We start from the raw sequence: 8,297 nt of genomic DNA on the forward strand, positions 1-8,297 counted from the left end.
CAATACAATTGTCAGATATCAATTCATTTACCAATTCAGTTTTTGGCATCAGAGATCTCATATTTAACAGTCCACATCTAATTTTTAGATTTTTTTGAGTTAATTTCGTGGTTGTGTTCATTTTGATTAGGTTTTTCTGATTGACTCCTCTACAAGTAGAATTGGAATGAGTAAACTGATGTGGTCGGGGGACAGACACAGTCTCTATGTAGTTTTGGGTGGGTAACTGCCCTAACGGACGCGCAGAGAAGCTTGTAAGACAGCAGCTCTGCTTCCTGGTCTGAACTCTGAGTTGTCAGAGTTTTGGCTCTATTATAAACTGGGCCATATTTCTGGAAATGAGAGCAGCTCCGTCCAACGTGGGATGGATGCCGTGCCTCCTACTCAGACCATATGGAGACAGTGTTTGCAAAATTGCATCTTGTAAATTGTGACTTTTGCCTTTTTTCTTCTCTTTACACCAGGGGTGCCCACACTTTTTTGGCTTGCGAGCTATTCATAAGATGACCAAGTCAAAATGATCTACCAAAACACACACACACACACACACTCACACACACACACACACACATATATATACTGATTGTACCTTATATTTACAATATGTTGGTGTACCTTGCATAAAAGCATGACCCCATATGGCACAATACATTTCTGTACATTTTTGGCCATTACCTTTCTCTGACAACTTGCGCTGAATGGAATCAGCTAGGGTTGCATAGTCTGGACAGTAGGTGCTCATAGCCATCCTCAAACAGACTTCCAAATGATCATCAGTCATGGTGGAACGGTATTTGGACTTAATAATCTTCATGTGGGTAAAGGCTGACTCACATAAATAAGTTAAGCCAAATAATGCAGTCAAGAAGGTAGCACATTTCCTCATGTTTGGGTTCTTTTCCTCAGTGAGCAAGATCCAGAACAGTCCGCAAGCCCTGGACTTCAGCTCAATGTCAGCCTGTCGCGTCAAAATCTCCTCCTCCACTCCAAACGAGTTCAAATGAAACAGCATTGCAAGCAACTGGCTCGAGTAAAGCAAAGTCTTGAAAGCGTCTGTCAAACTCTGACAGACAATTGTCAATCTGCTGAGTGTAGTGGTCACGGTCGAGTTGCACACATGCCTTCTGTTGCACCGCCAGCTGTGACACAAGGCTTTAAAAGTTTCCCAAATCATGGCGCTGCTGCTTTTAGGAGAGATGTTGCATTTTTCTTTTGAAACCATTAACTGAGCTGATCATTTTGACCATGGTTTTGTCATTTCCTTGCAGCTCTAAATCAAGCCCATTCAACATGTTGATCAGATCGGTTAAAAATGTCAATTCTAGCAGCCACTGATCGTCACTTAGTCTGTTGTATTTTGCATGTTTAGCGTCAAGGAGAAACTGCTTTATCTCCGGACAGAGCTCTCAAATCTCTGCAGGAGTTTCCCCCTACTAAGCCATCTCACATCAGTGTGTAGCAACAACTCAGAGTGGTCGCAGTCAGCTTTCTCCAGATGCACACGGAACAGCCATCTTTGAAGAGCTCTGGCTCGAATAGAACAGGCGACCTTCATTGTCACATCCATTATCTCTTTCATGTTTAGCATTTTTCCACATAATGCTTGTTGGTGTATCATACAGTGGTAATTAAGGAATTCGGGCAAAGCATCGTCCTCCTCGCACCTGGCAATAAATCCATCCAAGGAGGCAACCATTGTGGGAGCACCATCAGTGGTGACTGACACCAATTTGCACACTGGGAGCTGGGTTTTCTCCATGAAGTGTTTGAAAGACTGAAAAATGTCCTCTCCCTGTGTGTGTCCCTTCACGAGTAGTATTGTTAACAGCTTCTCTTTTGCAGTCATATCAGAAAACACCATCCGAATAAAAATGCACGACTGGGCTTTATCACTTATGCCTGTAGACTTATCCAATTGCAGAGAAAAAACATTCATATGACAACATCCATCATGTCCTTAAAAAGCTGCTGTGTCAAATCCTTGGCCATTATGTCACAGCGCTGTGTAACTGTATTTCTTGATAGGTGGAGAGCTTTGGCTGAAGCTAATATCTCCAGTTTGTTTTTAAAGTCCAGGTCCAAACAATGAGTCAGCTGCTTCAGTGAATGCCTCTTTTACCATTTCTCCATCTTGAAAGGACTTCTTGTGCTTAATGATGGTGTGACTCACCCTGAACGATGCTTTGGTGGCTGCCTTCGCTTTTGATGTTAGCTGTGAGAAAAATGACTGCTGTCTGGACAACTGTGATTTTAGGTAGAAATTGAGATTTTTTTTTTTTTTTGCTGTATTGGCTTTTCCACAGCATGCTTTTCCTGTGATGCAGCATGGGCCAGAAGCTTGCCTTTTTTGCCACTGAAGCCATGCAGATGATGCTGAAGACCTGCTGTTCTTTGACAAATTACTTTTCCAACCTGGGATTTAGCTGGATTCATTAGATTTGAAATTGGAAATGCAGTATTGAGACTCCACATGAATCCCATCATTGGCTTGACCTTCCACATCAACCACATTATCATAGACCATTCAACAGTAAGGGAGCTTTTCATTGCCACCAAAGTATTTGTTAACATCAGAAATGAATAAACTGACACTCAGCATTTTCACCTTGTACCACATCTCAGGTTTTTCACCTCTTAAGACAATAACTCAGCCTTCAACATCTATTAGACATCTCGTCTTAAGTTTAGACAGAAATTCGCCTGTCTATAATCGGCCTATATTTTAGCCCGACACTAGACGATAGAATTTAATCCATTATTTATTAAATATTAAGTAAAAAACAACTGTAAATTGAATAAATGATGGCCAAATGTTGGATTAAAACATTTTAAGAGTCATGAGATCATCAGAGATCAATGTACAGTGTAGTTGAAATTTAGACTCGATTTAGACGTGTTAACCAAGAGATCAAATCAACATCTTTTAGACCTAATTTAGGCGATTGAATTAAATGCATTAAATAATGAATATTGGCCAAAAAATAAATGTAAGTTGCAAAATAATTTGAATGGCCATTGATCAATATACAGTGAAGTTTAGATTTAGTTCTTTGGCAATTCCTTCTTCATGTTAGAAATGTGTGACTGACATTACATACATGAACAAACAACAATTTGTCTGGACTGTACAAGGTAATCTCTGTAATACTGACAATTGTGAAACTTAATTGGTATAGATTCATGAAAGGGAACCATACTACAGTTAGTCTGACTTTATTTATTCATTATTATTTAGAGAGTAACCCCAAAGTCTCAAATGGGTGGTGCCCAATGTCCATTGAGTCAAGTCCTTTGAAACCATGTACCTTTTCTTCTTGAATAATATCTCTGTGACCTCACGTATAACAATAGGCAACCATACTTGCAATTTTTCTTCATTTATTCTATTGCTTTGTTTGCAGAAGCTGTTCGGAAAACATTCAAAGAGGCTACAGATGACGAGATCGGCTCTTAAACAGGCTTCAGCTATAAGTGGTGGAGGGGGCTACAAGAGACACAGATGTCCTGTGCCTCTTGAGATTTTTTGTTAGGTAAAATTAAACATTGTAATAACGTAATACATGAACTATGGGGTAAGAGTAAGTTTTACTTTTGTTTTCCTCATAATATTTGAATGTTTAATATTTGTATGTACATAAACCTAGAAGTACTGAATAAACTTTACTCTGAAAGTAGTTTTTTTGATAAGCATGCACGACGCACGCGCAGTTGCGCAACAGGACTGGCGCGTTACAGGATTACTTAGCAAGGTGTAGCACGAAGGCCTACAACTGCAGGTAAGCTATTACCGTTCTGTTTTAAATTTGTGATAATATATAGGTCCGCATGTATTTTGATAGTTTGGCGCAAGATATGTTACTGTTCACAAGTTAATTTGAAGTTTACAATAACGGCACATTAGTCAGGGCAGGTCTGTACGGAAGTGGGAGGGCTGCAGTTTTTCCCGATAAAAATAACTAAAGTTTAGATATTAAATAAAGCACTAACTTGACGGTATAACGTTTACCAAGTGACGTCAACATAGTAGAACATGATTCTCTGTAAAACAAGAGTGAAAACTTGGCGGCGAAACTTAAATAACGTTGCCTTAGTGAATTAACTCTGTGCATTGAGAATGAGGGGGAGATACTGATGAATGTTTGAGAGAAACGCCCCAGAATAGGCTTTTAAAACACACGTGTATTGACTGAAGCACCAGAGGTCTTTGAGAGCTCCAGTTTGCGAATACAAAGAGACTTCACTGGCAGTTTCCTTTCTTTTTTTTTTGACAAGAAGCTAGTTAGCACGGCTGGTAGCCTAGCATGGCATGCGGTGTGAATCACACAGCAACTTCTGATGTGGGGACTGATACTTTCGATACCAAATGTGTCCGTTTAGTATCGAAACTCATAATAAATTGTCTACATTTTCACCAATCTGCACCGATTTGGGTTAGCAACTTTTTTCGTCACAGTAGACAGTTATTTCACTAGTTATAGGACCTATTTCCGGTTCCCGGTTGTCTGCTTCCATGGAAATTTTGTTTTGTGAAGCTGAGGTAGGTGAATCTATAAAGCCTTAAACATTTTACTTGCTTTATTGAGCTGTAACAATAGTTATTGAATGAATTTTTTAACGAACTAATTAATTTTCTTTTCAAACATGTAAATGTATATAAAAAAATATTGATGTACTTGTGAATCTTTTGTCCTTTCAGATCAAGGAGGAATTCAGGAGAATAACTACCATTCCCCTGGAGCAAACCTTCATGCCCAAACTTTAGGAGTACACACCAAAACTTATTATGCTGATGAAAGCCAAGGGAGGTGCCGTGGGGAGCAAGATGAGGCGCTCCTGGACAGACTGAGTCAGGTGTGCTTGTTTTGTTTGTTCATATGTTTTACAGGGACATGGGTCTACTTTTTTTTTCTCACTCACACACGTATACACACATACAGCACAAGTCTCTCACTTGGTAGATTCAGTGCCCATGCTCTGGGTCCATGCACTTCAAACACAAGAGCAAACATATGCACTTGTGTTTTTCACTTGGAAGTTCATTGTGTATGTATAATGGTTATGTTCATGTTCTTAATCTGTCCACAGAAACAGAGCATTCAGATGAGACGTAAAACAGTTATCCGCAGCCTTACACTGTACCTTGGTGAGAAGGATGAGGAACTTTTTGAAGACTGCTTGGTATAGCATGATTTTAATCATTTAAAAAAAATAATTTAATGAAACGGGTAAATTTAATGTTGAGAGGAAAGCAGACAAAGGAACAAACATATTCTTGTCTTCATTCTTCCCTGATAATGAAGTCACTTTGAATGATTCATGAATTCTATTATTTGTTTCTCAATAACATTCTTCTTTTTTGTTGTACGTTGTATGCAGGAGGACAGTCAGAGTGATGTCAGTAACTACATCCTCAAGATACTCGTCGTCCGTGGTGCTGATGAGGATCCAGTCGATGTCTCCATCCATGTCGAAGGCCTTGAGATTTTGCCAGGGTGCAACAGTACTGCGAAAGCTTGCTCACTGCTCATGGGACTGATTTATGCCCTTAACTTGGCATACCCTCCCACTTTGCGCTACACTTTTGAGGTCTTCCAAAAACTCTTGCTGGAGCTGGATGGATTTAAACTGTCCCCAAAAGGAAACACCTTGAAGTTGAAGTTGCTTTCCTAAATGCATGTTTTGACTTAGTCATCCGAGAGGAGAAAAATGTGGCATCATGCATGGACCCTTGTTGAGGATGTAGCATCATGCATGGACCAAAAAAATGCCAAGAATCAGCATGGAGTTCCAGTTCATCTTGGTTGGAGTGGGAAGTTGCCTGTCATAAATGTTTTCTCATATTTTGTCAAACAATGTATCTGTTACAGTAAACATTTTATTCTTCATCTATAATGGTTAGACACCTGAAGCTGTTCCTTTTTAATTTATTCTGTTGATTTTATTTCATTAAGGTTTTAATTGCATTCTTAAAAGTGCACTAGTCTAGAGTACTGGTTTAAATGTTGAAATTGCACTGTTTCAGTGTGTAGGTTTGTAAGATTTGAATGGCATATTTGAGAAGTGACTATGTTGTGTAAAATATACTTAAGTCTTACTTTAAATACAGTACCTTTTGCTGAAGATAGATCTTTAATGTACTGTTACTGTTACAATATAATGCACTTTTACTATTAATGCAGTACTTGTACATTCTTTTTTTCCCCTCCATTTAAATAGGAGTATATACAAGCTTAAGAGGCTGTTTCTATCCTGACCCCAAGTTGTTTTGAGCATGTTTGTGTGTTAAACGTTCCTGAATATCTGAGTATTATATTTCTGTAATGAATGTTGAAACTCTGTTTCAGAGGGTTGCAGGTTTTTCACTGCATATTTGAAAAGCACTATTCCAGATCTGTACTGTATGTACGAACGTATTGGGACATCTGCACAATCTAATGCCATTGATAGTGACAGTGTTCCTAATATTTTGCCACAATTGTGTATATTGGATGTAGTGTATACTGTGTAATACTATCTGTTTGTTCAGTTTATGTCAGTCATCATGCCTATGTTAAATTTATGGCTGCCCCATAAAAGATTGGGCAATTCAATACACAATAGTAGTGGATTTACTTTGACGGTACTTGTTTGTTGAAATGTTTAAAATGAAAAATAAACACGTTAATTGCATTGTAATTTAGTCATGTGATAAATATATATTAAATGTATAGAGTAAATTTATTTGGTAACATTTATCAAATGAAAACTGGCGATGATTACGTAAATGTCAAGCACAAGAAAATAATTAAAATCAACTAAATTACCCCATAACAGCAAATACTACAGATATATAAAATTTTGGGGGAAATGATGCTCCTGTCTATGAAAAACAAGCAGACTTTACTTAATTTGTTTAAATAAATATAACTTAAAATTTGGATATAATTAGTAAATGTTACTTAATATTGTCACAACTGTTATGTTTTATGTTAAGTAAATTTTACTTGGTACTGGAAAGTGGGTGTTACTTGATATTGCAGCATTACATTTTACTTAAATCATTTCAGTGCAAATACAATATATTTTTTAAGTAAATCTTAATTATTTTTTTCAGTGTGTACTTTTTAAATTTGTTTGTGAGTTTTGGTTTAGGTTCCAGGCAGGTATAATTTCTGGATTTTTAAAATTTTTTTTAATGTTTAACTAGATTTTTATTTTACTTTTGTAATTTTGTAAGTTAGACTACTTGTGTATGTAGTTTTTCACCATGTTTGATAAAATATTTTTAAATGTGTTTGAATGTGTTAAGAAATTTAAAATATCTATTGTTTGCACATTTGTATGTTTGTGATGGGTGGATAATGTTTGAAAAATAATATAATATAGTAGATTAAAGTAGGATAGTTTGGTTGTTAACACCAAGAGATGTATTTATATCCAGTGGTAAAATAAGCATGACATTAGTGTTACTGAAACCTATTTAAAAGATCCAAAAACCACATAATGTAAATAAATTGTCATAACATCCTGGAAGTACATCCAGAATAAATTTGGTCCCTTTTTTTTAAGAGAACCTGATTTATAATCCTCATAATATGTTTAATAGACATCTATACATCTATACAACTATACAACTAAATTCTGTAATGGGGTTTAAATTTGTTGTAAAAGTAAACGTCTGGCAAACGTCTGCATTTAGACGTTAATAAATAGACATTCATTAGCAGTCATTTAAACATCTAAGATTAGACGAGGCATATACATTTGGTATACAAATAAATGTCTGGCAAACGTCTAACTTTAGACATCTATAAATTGACACGCATTGGCGGTTATTTAAATGTCTATTAGATGAGGTGTATGGACGTAGTCGTCTTTTAGACGTCTATTAGACAGCTAGTCTAAGCTTAGACTGCTAAAAACTTTCATTTTTAGACCAGTGGTAGACCGATTTTAGCCCAGACGTCTAAGGACCATTAGATATCTTAGGACCATTAGATGTCTTTTAAACATATTTTAGACTGAAAAATGCTCGGTGGGTGAGTACACATTTAGAAAGATGGGCATTTCTTTGGTTATAGTGCTACACCTACCTCGTATGGCATGCAATTCACGTGGTGGACCCCCGTTTCCTCTGTAGACAACCCGCTGCTCCAACTACTCCAGTGCAATACAGGTGAGATGAATCCAGCACTCAAATTCGATGCTGTTCTCAATGAGGCAGTGATGTTGTAGCCTCTCTACCTATCAAAAAGAGGCACCACAGTAGCCGATGGATTTGTCTTGACACTTGCAAAATGACTCAATATTAAATGTTT

General features: G+C 37.2%; 1 pseudogene across 1 annotated transcript; it reads left to right on the plus strand.

The window, feature by feature from the left end:
* Positions 1–4,510: 4,510 nt before the first annotated feature.
* On the plus strand, positions 4,511–7,470 carry LOC147249167 (uncharacterized; annotated as a pseudogene). Its single transcript, XR_015109267.1, has 4 exons — positions 4,511–4,537; positions 4,697–4,851; positions 5,086–5,178; positions 5,377–7,470. The product of XR_015109267.1 is annotated as an uncharacterized LOC147249167 (transcript).
* The last annotated feature ends 827 nt before the right edge of the window (positions 7,471–8,297 follow it).

This window comes from Aulostomus chinensis, chromosome 15 (assembly GCF_037954235.1).
Source record: "Aulostomus chinensis isolate RoL2024-O1b breed Wild chromosome 15, RoL_Achi_v1.0, whole genome shotgun sequence".
Lineage (NCBI taxonomy): Eukaryota > Metazoa > Chordata > Actinopteri > Syngnathiformes > Aulostomidae > Aulostomus > Aulostomus chinensis.